This window comes from Chamaea fasciata, unplaced genomic scaffold (assembly GCF_029207755.1).
Source record: "Chamaea fasciata isolate MVZ Bird 193981 ecotype frontalis unplaced genomic scaffold, bChaFas1.0.hap1 SCAF_5, whole genome shotgun sequence".
Lineage (NCBI taxonomy): Eukaryota > Metazoa > Chordata > Aves > Passeriformes > Sylviidae > Chamaea > Chamaea fasciata.
In genome coordinates, this window is record NW_027094090.1 from 55,950,270 (window position 1) to 55,961,553 (window position 11,284).

Below are 11,284 nucleotides of genomic sequence, written 5' to 3' on the forward strand. Positions count from 1 at the left end.
AAGCAGACATTACAAATGGAGATGTTTTATAACCATAATGCTGATTGATCTCCAGGATGCACAGATCATACAACGTCATCTTACTTTTCTAGGTATCCAGTTATAAGTCTCCATTCAGCTGCCACAAGGAACCTGCACTTCTGTGTATCCAGAACTGATTTCCCATTAATGTTGTTGTGCAGGAACATTGGCCCTTTCATGAGTATTTCTTCCTCACATGTTGCCAGTGACACACAAAACAACAAATCTGGAAAGATGCATACCTGATTAAAAAAGACTCCAGTCATCTTTGACAGCACCAGCACTTAAAGACTGTCAGAAAAGTGCACCAACATCCCTGTATGATGAACTAATACCATTCCTCTTTCTTACAAGCAGGAGCAGGGAATACCCAAGGCACTTGCCTCCCAGCCCATCAGATCCAAAGGAGCAACAACACCCAGAGTACCAGGCACCGGAGCACATGAATCCTAGGAAAACAAAGAAACAAAACACTTAACAAGAGACTGTCTCACACAGTTGTGTTTCCTGAGGCCATCTTGGCTCCACATTATCTCTAGTGGGGCACAGTGCAGGGAAGTGTCCTCAGAGCTTTGTTCTTTTGTGGACAGTCCTCCAAGTAGTAAGCTGTTTTCACTCTCCAGATCAGACCTCCTCCCTGGAACAAGACAATTTGTCCTATTCAAAACTGTTTTCTTAGCTGCGTAAGACAGAACACAAACAAAAATAAATCTAAACGTTTCTAGCAGAAGACACCCAACAGAGAAGTCTAATGTTGTAGCAAAGTACAGCCAAACTTTCCCCAAATAAGAATTCTACTCAAGCACTTCAAATTAAAAAAAAAAAAAAAAAAAAAAAAAAGAACAAACCCAACAATATAGAGAAATATCCCCCCTCATTCCAATAGTTTGTAGCACTGCATGAGTGCTGAGGTCTCGGATTTTGTCTGCCTGGACCTGGAGTTGGGCAGTGCCAATGCCCAACAGCTCTCGCTCCAGCAGGGAAAACTCCTCCATGAACCAGGCCTTTGTTTTACCTTAGACCTTGGCTGAGGGCTATAAAGGACACTGCTTCCTAGCCACTGCTTGGTGACTTAGAAAAAAACAAGCTTGAGAGACTCAGGCTGCTCTGTAGGAGCTGTTACTCATCCCTGGGACTCTTGCTCTGCAGGGCAGCTCTGGCGGGGTCTTTAGCAAAGCCAGTATTGCCATCAGCAATAGGCCAATGGCACCATCATCCAGAACCAGGCGGTGCTTTAGAGCTGCAGACTAAATGGCCAGGCTCATCACCGGATTTCCTCACAAAGAGGTAATTTCTCACCAATACCAGCTATTTTATCCTGCTGTTGAAACAGCTCTCTCCTGGTGAAACTCCTCCTGGAGTCAGAAGAAACCCTCTGCTGCTTTTGCTGTTGTCAGATGGTGGGGCCCATCGATGGAGGTTCCTGATCTATGCTGCTTTAACCATCTGGAATGGAATCCTTTGAGAGCTGACTGAAGTAATAAAATTCTTCTTTCCATATTGCTTCATATATTACATTAGTCTCCCCCTTAAACCCACTGCAGTGCTGATGATTTATCACCTCAGGCCTCCAGTTTCCCTCAGACTCGACCTCAGTGCCTCAGTTTGCTCCTTCTCTTCCCGCCTTCAAGGAATTCAAAATAAAATTTAAACATTAAAAAAAACAACCCTTTACACCTGCATCAGTCACTCACTTTGACTGCTACTCATGGTCTAATCCACAGTTAAACCACAGTGTTTTATGCTAAAATCACCCACTCTGGCATCTGACTCGCTCACAGCCCAGCCTCTGCCTTGAACATACTTCTGGGTGGGGGGAGTCTCTCCTTTTGGCCTTTCTGCTCAGCTGTTACTCATTTAATAAAATATAAGCCAAATATATAATTATGCTGGAAGGAACATGCTTCCTTGTTAGGCCTTTTTGGCTCTTATCCAGCAATTTTCAGGCAATGGGGATTTATATTTTACTACACAAAGTTTCAGATTAATTCCTTACCATTTTCCAGGCCTCTGATGGAAGGAAGGGGAACAAGAAGGGTTTTCTCTGACCTCTACCTGACCCCCCAAGAGACAGCACAGGAACACACGTCCTGGTCTGTGCTGGGTAACAGGGAGCAGTGACTCTAAAAAGACAGCATATGCCTTTTTTTATAATATGGCACCATATCATCTCAGGCAGTGCAGTGCCTGCCAGCTTCCCAGAGCCAGAGGGATGGCACCGCAAACTAATCAAACACCTAATTCATGTTTTTTCATGTAACATACAGGCCACCCAATTTTCACTTGTATTTAGTGAGAATCAGATTCTAGGAAAAAGCATGTCAACAAAACCAGATCAACATGCTCACTGGGAAGGTTAAGTCAACACAAGGCTATGTTTATTCAATTTTAATGTAGGTGCAGTCATGGAAGTATCTGCTGGGAAGGATCTCTGGGTGCCTCTGGCCCTGTCTCCCATAAGAAGCAGGATTGTTGCCAGCACTGGCTCAGATGATCCCTTGCTTGGTCTAGCCAAGTCTTAAACCCCCTCCAGAGTCCCTGACCTCTCTTGGTAACCTGTTCCAGTGCTGCACCATCATCCTGTGGAGAAGCTGCTCTCAAAGGCCACTCAGAACATCCCAACCACTGCTTGTGGCTGTTATCCATAGCATGTCATCTATCACTCCAGAGGCCTCCAGGAGCTCACCCTCACAGATCAGCTCATAGTGGCCTTTGCTGATGGTCTTTGCCACCCCTCCTTCTCCAGCAGCCAGGGCTCCACCAGCTCCCAGAGATTCTTTTTTTTTTTTAGGTTTTCCTGAAGTCTGTGGACTCAAAACCGCTGCAAATTGTGATTGCTTGAGTGCAGAGAGCTACAGGAAATGAAAGGCACCGAGCGGACGTCCCCCTCCAATCTGGAGGCTCCAGCATGTCTCTGATGTCCCCTGAGCCCCACACTGAAATGACCTCCAGCCTTGGAAACTCTATTTTTAGAGCCTTTTTTTTTTTTTTTCTCCCTCTCCTTTTTCCATCCTGGACTTTGAACCTCCCTATGATCTTGTCCGCATGATTGCATCATTCATGGCAGGTAAGGTCAGCATGAATAGAAGGAAGTAAAACCAGCACTTCACACAGCATGCCAGCAGCTGGGAGAACCTGCAGCCAGCAGAGGTTATGGACCCAGTCAGGTCTAATAAAGACCTGCATCAGTGGAGGGGCAGGACCTACAACTGCCATTAGTCATGTTGAAACAGAGGTCACTTCATCTCCTGCTTCAGAGGTGAAACAGAGCCCTGCAGGGTGTCTCAGGAGGAGGTTTCCTTTGTGCACAGCACTGAGCCAGGGAAGCCCAGCAAGGCTCTACTGCGGGCTGCACAAAGGAAGAAATACCATGTGTTTTCTTTCCCTTGTCACTGTAGCTCAGCACAGATGTAGAATATGCATGGAGAGAGGAAGGGAGGTCTTTCCCTTACAGGACTCAGCTGTAGCCCTGTGAGGCACTTGGATTTGGGGTCACTGTGGCCAGTACCAAGGAGTCACCATCCAAAATATGGAAGATCTGAATTCAGATCCCCTCCTGTATGCCTTAATACCAGTCAGTGTATCTCTAGCTCCTGGCATCTCCACATGGCTCCATCTTGGGAGTCCTTGCTGTACAGGGACCAGCAGTTCAATAACCTCTGCTTGTTTCTTGCCATGCGAGACAAGGAGAACAAGGGGACTGTTCAGGGCAGCTACTGCTCACCAGGAAGAGGTGGGACAAGGAGACCACTTGCCTGAGGAAGATCACTGCTCTGGCAGGGGCTGTAGCACTATCAGCAGTGCTGGCTGCCTCTTAGGACACCCTCTCCTTGGCATCAGTGCTTTGTGAGAGGTACCTCATGCAAGTGAGAACATTGCAAAATTCAGGACATCTGTACAAGTTCCAGACTGATGCAGCTGCTGAAATGTAATTATGAAAAATGTTAGCCATTCAACTGAGATATTACAAAACATCTAAGCAGAAAGAAAATAAACTAGCATGCTGTGATGCATGTAAGCACGTAACAGCCTCCACATGTCACTGGGACCAGCACAGTCTGCACCAGATGAGGCACTTCTTCCAGAGATGGAAGAACACTGCCAAGGGGAGCAGCTACACAGCTGGGACCAAGCCCTTGTTCCCTGCTACAGTGCTGCTGAATCACATGGGCCTCTTTTGTCACACAAAGATGGGTTTTCAAGGGCATAAGGCTTCTGTCCACAGTTTGGGCTTCTGCACTTGTCAAAGCTTGGGACTGAAACATAATCAGCTGGGATGAGTTAACTAGATGCCAGGAATACTCCCCAGCCTTGTTCAGAATTGGACCTCTGGGCCACCAGGAGTGTTTGCTTTCAATCAGCAGATGCTGAGCAACCCCAGACTTCACCACCACTACCAGGAGCTGCCAGTCCCCGCCAAACACTTTCCACCCCACTGCAGTCTCTGATAACAGCTGATCTGGCCCTTTGGTGCTGAGCTCTGGAGAGATTCAGGGACAAACAAAGAGGGAGGTGATGGTCAGTGTTGCTCCCCGGACTCACCAAAACGGCCAAGGTTGTCAAACCATCACCTGCTCCTTTCCCAGTGTCTCTTTGGCTGCCCCCAGGCATCCTAATATCAGTTTGGTTAAAAAAGCTGGGGAAAAGTTACCATTCCAGATCAAACAGCTCAGATCCAAGCCCCAAGTCAATGGGTCATGCATTATGCAGCTGTATTCACAAGCAAAACACATCTAGCCTCTTGCTGTACTTTCATACAGCACATCCAGAAAGAAGATGCAACATATCCTGCATATCAGTGGAGAAAGACAGTAGGAGCAGTATTAAGAGATTATCCCACGTGCATCCCACCGTTTCTACCTAGCAGGCGGCTACTCAGCAGCAGGTACAGAGGATACCAAATCACTAAGTTCTGGCAATCCTTGTAACTCTTTCATCCCTCCCCAGCCACCTTGTGCTCTTTAGGTGAAGGAAATGCAAAGGAAAATGTTTCTTGGGTTTTTTAGCCCTTCTTCCCCTACACTCTTTTTGTTTTATCCCGAGAAATGTGATTTTAAAAGACACCAGCAGAATGTTACAGACATGTAGCTGGTGGAGAAGCAAGCCATAATTTCAGTCCTAAGACATGGGGAAGCTAACTAGTCTTTCCACAGGTTTCAGCAAACTTCAGGTAAAGACTGCCAGGGTAAGGAAGGAAGGAAAACACAAAAAAAATACTTGGACAGTGCGATCAAGAAGTGAAGAGCTTGGGATCCTTGAGGTGAAGCCTTTGGGTGTTCCCTGTCCCCATGCCGTGTGAAGACACAGTGAGCCAGCAAGAACATCCAGCAGCGACTGCTCCCACCGAAGCGGGATGCCTGCAGATGGTTATTCCTGGAGGCCTTGGAGACAGCTTGAGGATTTTGCTGCTGAATCAGGCTCTCTGCAGCACAGGCAGAGACCCTGCCGCTGGCACCGAGCCCGGCAGCTGCACGAGGCCTGGCACGCGGTGCGGGGCCGCGCGGCCCCCACGGACAATGGTGGGCAGACACGGGCCTGCCGCTGCCGCTCGCTCGCCTCCAGCCCGTGGCAGCGCTGCAGGCTCGCATCCTCTCAGCAGGAAAGGCACAAAAATAGGCACCGCAGGACAAACCACAGGAAACACGGCCCTCCCTGGGACAGAAAGGACTTGTTGTACAGCACACGCCGTAGACATCGGAACACAGGGGAGGGGTGTAGATTTGGCACTTGAGTGCAGACACCATGTCCCTGCCGTGCCACATCACCGGCTGCCTTAGCCTTAACTATTTTGGTTATTCACCTAAGAGTACATGTTCTGAAATATGTAATTGTCAGGCTTTTCTGGAAGCTCTTCAAATGCAGAATGCCTTGGTTCTTCCTCCCAGACAGCTTCCACCTGCAGGGAAAGAAAACCTTGTCACTAAAAGCCTCATTTTCAGCTGCCACCGTTTATTTCTGCAAAGCGAGCAGCCAGGGCCATTTTTCTACCTGCTTTGCTGTAGGTTCTTTGGAGCAAGAAGTTCTTAAACACGGACGCAGCACAGACCTTGGCCAAGCTCTGTGCATGTGCAGCAATGCATATGTGTACACTCTCCTTCCTTATTTTGCTTTGGAGCAAGTTGTCTTAAAAAGGACTCAGGGCAAGCACAGATACAATGCCACCCCCCACCCACCCAGGTTTTGGGGTCTCCTGAAAAGCCCAAAGCCTGTGCACGCCAGCTAAGGTGTTTAATGTCTGGCTCACACGAATGCTGTGGGAAGGGCAGGACCTGTGCAACTTTGTGGCGGGATTTTCATTTGCTGTGTTTCCAGAGCAGCTCCTCTCCTCTGGCAGATAGCAGGGGCGGGTAGGTAAAGCTGCATCTGAGGGAGACACTCTCTCTAAAGTGTCTCACTCCAACTGGCAAAAACAGGGGAGACACAAGTAAGAGCAGCAGCTCTGGAAAGGGAATCAACAGGGGAAACCACAGGAGGACAGGGGAATTGGAGATTAAAACATCATATTGAAAAGGAACAATAAATCCCTTGGGGAATATAACTGGGGGGTAGAGCAGGAACAGACTGCAGCTCAGTAACGAGGCAGATGGCATTTTCTTTGGGATCTGCAAATCCATTTGGGCTTTCCAACAGACAAAGATGCCACACCATCCAGAAATCAGCTTGATACATGACCTGCCTCCCCTTCTGCTTTCAGGGGCAATAGCTGCTGGAAGGAGCAGCCTGGGTAAAGCCCACCTGGTCCAGCAGCACCGGCTGAGGCCGGACTGCTCTCACAGCCGAGTCCCTGCAGCACCCCTGCCCTGCTTGGGCCACAAAGACAAGGTGAGAGCTGGGCTCTGTCACAGGCTGGGCCCCAGACATGAGGGGCTCTCTAGAACTATTATGGGCTGAGGGCATCTGGCAAAACACATCTTGCTGCAAGGTCCTTGGAGTACCAAGACTGTGGCTGCTCCATCAGGCAGCATGGCTCCAGCCACGTGGTTTGTATCTGTAAGGGCTGCAGGCAGCAATGTAGAGCATTCCAGGACGTGACACCCTTGGAGCAGGGTTGTTTCTACCAGCCATCAGCACTCATGCTCTGGCAGTACCGAGGCATTCTTGCAAAACACTATCAGGGAAGGAGAGCGAGGAAAACCAGCAAGCTGCAGATGTTCACATCTAGCCCCCACCCCTCAGTTCCCTGTATTTCATTAGGCAAATAATACACAGGGTCAATAGCATCAGCCTCTTTCCTGGAAATGAAATAACTACAGCCAACTCTCGGGTTGCCAGGCTGGGGACCTGGGGGTGCAGAACAGGTCCCTGCTCTGCAGTCAGCTTCTTTTGGTGTCTTTAGCATAGCATTGCCTCCGTGTCTCTCCTTTGCTGGGGTTTGGGTAACACATGTGTATGAAAGACATGGAAAGAGCTCCCACCAAACATTGGTTTCATAGAAGCCTTGGCAGAAGTGCTCAGGAATAAATGGGTACCATGTGGTGCATCAGCCCTTTGAAATGCACCCTTCCCATCAGTTGACATGGGCTCTCCTTGACTAGCAGTCAGCTCACACCGCAGGAAGGGGGACAGGTACAGGTCTCACCTAACAGCATTTTACAGCGTTCTTTCTGATGCAAAAGAGTCGAGACTGTGCCACATGCAACAACTGTAGGCTGGCCCTGTGTTGCCACTGTGCTTGCAAATGCACAAATGTACTTACCTCCTCCTTGGCTGCACATCCATTAAGTGTTATCACCAGTTCTTCATGGATCATCAGATTTAGTTCTTGCATTTTCCTCTCATGTAGAAGTCTTCATCATGCTTTGGGCTCAATCTCTCGGACTCTTCACAACCCACCTCCGGCCCTTTATTTCAGGCTGTTGTCTTATGGAGGGTGCTGTGTTTCTGGCTGGAGCTGGCATTGCACACAGCATTAAGAAAAACCCATCTGTGAGTCTGCATGGTCAGGGCATTTTCTGAAAAACAACAACAAGTAGGCAGGCATTGTTTAAAATGCATCTCAGACCTTCAGTCACTAAGGTGCTCTGCTTTATTAGTCTTGCTTGCAAAGGACTGAGTACCAGCCCCTGTGCTTTGTGATTTTTGATGTTCCTGCCTTGTATGAAAAGATGCTTCAAAACACCTCTCTGTCCAAACTTAAAAAAAACCTGACCAAACAAACAAACAAACAACCCCAGAACAAAAAAAACCCACCAAACTAAAAAAATTCTGCTCCAGTCATAGAAACACCATACAAATCCTCATGAGCTGATTTTTTCCAGGGAGGCTCCTTACCACTAATGCTGCTGATAGAAAGTCAATATTTAACAGAACAAATGCCACAGAGATACACTTCTGTTTCTGGAAATAAACCTGAAGGCCATATTGGACATGCCCTCACATCCCCAACAAGACAAACTAAGCACATGGCCCCAGGGAGAGCCATTGCTGGATCTCAGAAATTTGGCTGGGTTTATCTGCAGACTGGTGAGGTGACATGAGTGAGAATAACTCAGTAAGTTGCAGTCCTGAAAAACTGTGGTAATTCCAGGGTCCACATAAACATTCTTCCAAAAGACACTGCAAAACCCAAGGGACAAGTGCAACATCAACTTTCTCCAAGTCCTTTCATTTAGTAAAACAAGTTGCAGAGCAGAGGTTTTTCATAGTTTAAAGTAGCAATAAAATGCCCTCAATGGTAACAATTCCTCAGGCCAGCTGAACAACACATGGCTTCCTAGAACTGTTGAGGCATGGCATATGTAGATTTCACTGGGAACCGTTTTTATTCCTCTCATCTTTTGAATTCCCTGTAATCTTTTCATTTTAGTGACAAATAGACTGCAAGATGTATCCCAGTTAAGACATACTTGAAGTTCTTCTTTCTTTCCTCTGACACTCAACACTCACTTTAACCAACAGCACAAACTGGCAGAAAAGATCGCATTGGATTCTCATCCTTGCCTCCTCAAGGAATGAATGCCTAAAAATTGATGATGGGTCTAAAATCCTTCTGGATATTTAACTGCACGCAAAAACACCTATGGAGTGAAGTAGGCATGGGGAACTCTGTCAGGCAACCTGGAGCAGAGAAGCTGCAGGGAAGATCAAAAAACCAAGTAAAAAATAAAAGGTTGTAACACATTAGACAAGGAAACCCAGCAGGAAGATGCATTTGCTCTGCCTTCACATGGGTATCTTCAAGCACTGACACAACAGTCAGGACTAAAATGTTGGTTTTCTGATAGACAGGGCTACTGAAAACTCCAAGCCTATCACAAAAACTGTCACGAGTTGGTATTTTCACTTCCCTCCTTTCTCCTCCAGCCTTCTCCCCAAAAGAAGCTATTGAATCAAAAAAAATGTTTTGGTTTTATTTTAAGGCAGTGGCTATTTTAAGCCCGTTACTTTGAAATAAAAATAGAATTGTTTGCCTATTCTTTCTTTCCCACTGAAGGAAAGCAGTATTAAAACCTCATCTCCTTTCATACACAACATAGGTGCAAGGAATTTGCATTTTCCCTGCAGAAGAATGCTGCGGGAAAGACACCCCAAACACATCTCTTGAGTTCATGGGAACTGGAGGTAAACTTGAGGACCAGCTGAGAGAAGCAATAAAAAGATTGGCTTTATTCTATTGTAGGAATATCCCTTTGACAGTGACCCTGCCATTTTAGTCATGGTTTTTCTGGGGTACTACATGCCTAACATCTCCCAGTGTACATCCCTGAGAGCAGAGGAAGTGCTGGCCTCCGAAGCGGTAACTGGGGTGAGTGCAGTCCTTTGTTTTCACCGGATATTTTCAGGGTAGCACAGAAAAAGCAATCACATCTGGGACCACCTCAAGGGGCTACTGGCAAAAATCCAGAAGCTCCATAGAAGAAGCAGCAGATTGCGAATTTTGCTGCCTTGGGCAGGATGTCTGTTTCCATAATGGCTGGGGAAGGAAGCAATATAAAGGGAGATGGGTCTGATAAGAGCACAGCTATGATAAAAAGACTCTGTTCAGTACTAATTTCTTTCAGTAAGAAGAAAGGTACCCACAGTCACTGGGTTACAGACATTAGCCTCTTGCCTCAGTGAGAAGGGAACTGGTTAGTCTTGTGGCACTGTTGAATACTAGATTTTAACACAAGTTCAAAAATAGACAGAGAGCATAACAAATGAGACAGACAAATCCTGCAGTTTTGCAGAAAATTGTTAAAATAATTTCTTCATCAATTTCAATGCTGGTGGCTCTGTCCTGCTTTGTTATGGACAGAGGAAAATAAGCAGCTGCAAAGTGAAGCTCTGTGCTTTGTGAAATCAAGCATCATTTCCACAATAAAAAGTACCAGGCTTTAACTTACAAATTTGTTCTGCTGCCCCTGGATAACTGGGAACTTTCGCATTAGTGAACGGAGTGGCATTACTGACTCGCGTATAAAGAGCTTTACTAAAACTTTAAAAAGCACTGTACCATGGGAACACTCCCCTCTTCTGGCTGCCAGCTTGTCTTTATGCCACCTTGCCTTATTTTTTTACCAAGGGGAAAAAGACAGGTTTTGGAAGTAAAGTTTGAGGCCAGGATTCTCTGTATAAACAAAGCCATTCACAATATGATGGATAATCACATTCTCTTACTTCCCAGCATCTGCCCATGGCACGTTGTCCCACCCGCCCTCGTGTTTGGTTCGTTTTACCTTTTCCAGGTGTAGTTTTATTTTGTGCATTCCTACGTCAAATGTCCGCACTGACAGCATCAAGGGGATGGCTGCCACTGCACTGCTCGGACCTGAAATTCTCTCTTCGGAGAAATCCTGACAGGCTCGGAGGCAGGAGGCTAACGCTGCAGGCTGTGTCATGAGCTCCTCCTGGTGGTCAGGAATACTGGATTAACTTCCCTGCGTTAAGAGCTCAAGGATAAAAATACAGCTTTCGAATAAAACCACAGCTTTCTACTGCTCTTCTCTTCTGTACTCAAGAAATGCATAAAGTGGAAACGTAAAATGAGCCACATATTCTGGGAGTGATGTGAAGGCTTTCATTCCTCACTGCTTCCACAATGGCTAAAGGGAATGAACACATCCTTACCCCTCATATTTGGGGTATTTTTCACAAAAAATCACAAGTATTACATTTTGTTCCGAGCAGAATTAATTTCATTTGCTGTGCTTTCCAGTCTTGTGTGACCCACAGCCAAGGAAATACATCCTTCCTAAATATTTGTGTCTGTTGAAACATTCTCCATGCTGAGTCTGCAGGACAGCAAGAGGGAAAGAGGAAGGAGTCAGCCCTACCATCATCT

The 11,284-nt window shown here is 46.7% G+C and overlaps 1 long non-coding RNA gene across 1 annotated transcript; it reads right to left on the minus strand.

Moving 5' to 3' along the window:
* Positions 1-411: 411 nt before the first annotated feature.
* On the minus strand, positions 412-10,768 carry LOC136289731 (uncharacterized). The gene is made up of 4 exons (XR_010720858.1): positions 10,680-10,768; positions 7,718-7,973; positions 5,822-5,917; positions 412-470 (listed from the first exon to the last, which is right to left on the minus strand). It is a non-coding gene; the product is annotated as an uncharacterized lncRNA (long non-coding RNA).
* Between the last annotated feature and the right edge of the window lie 516 nt (positions 10,769-11,284).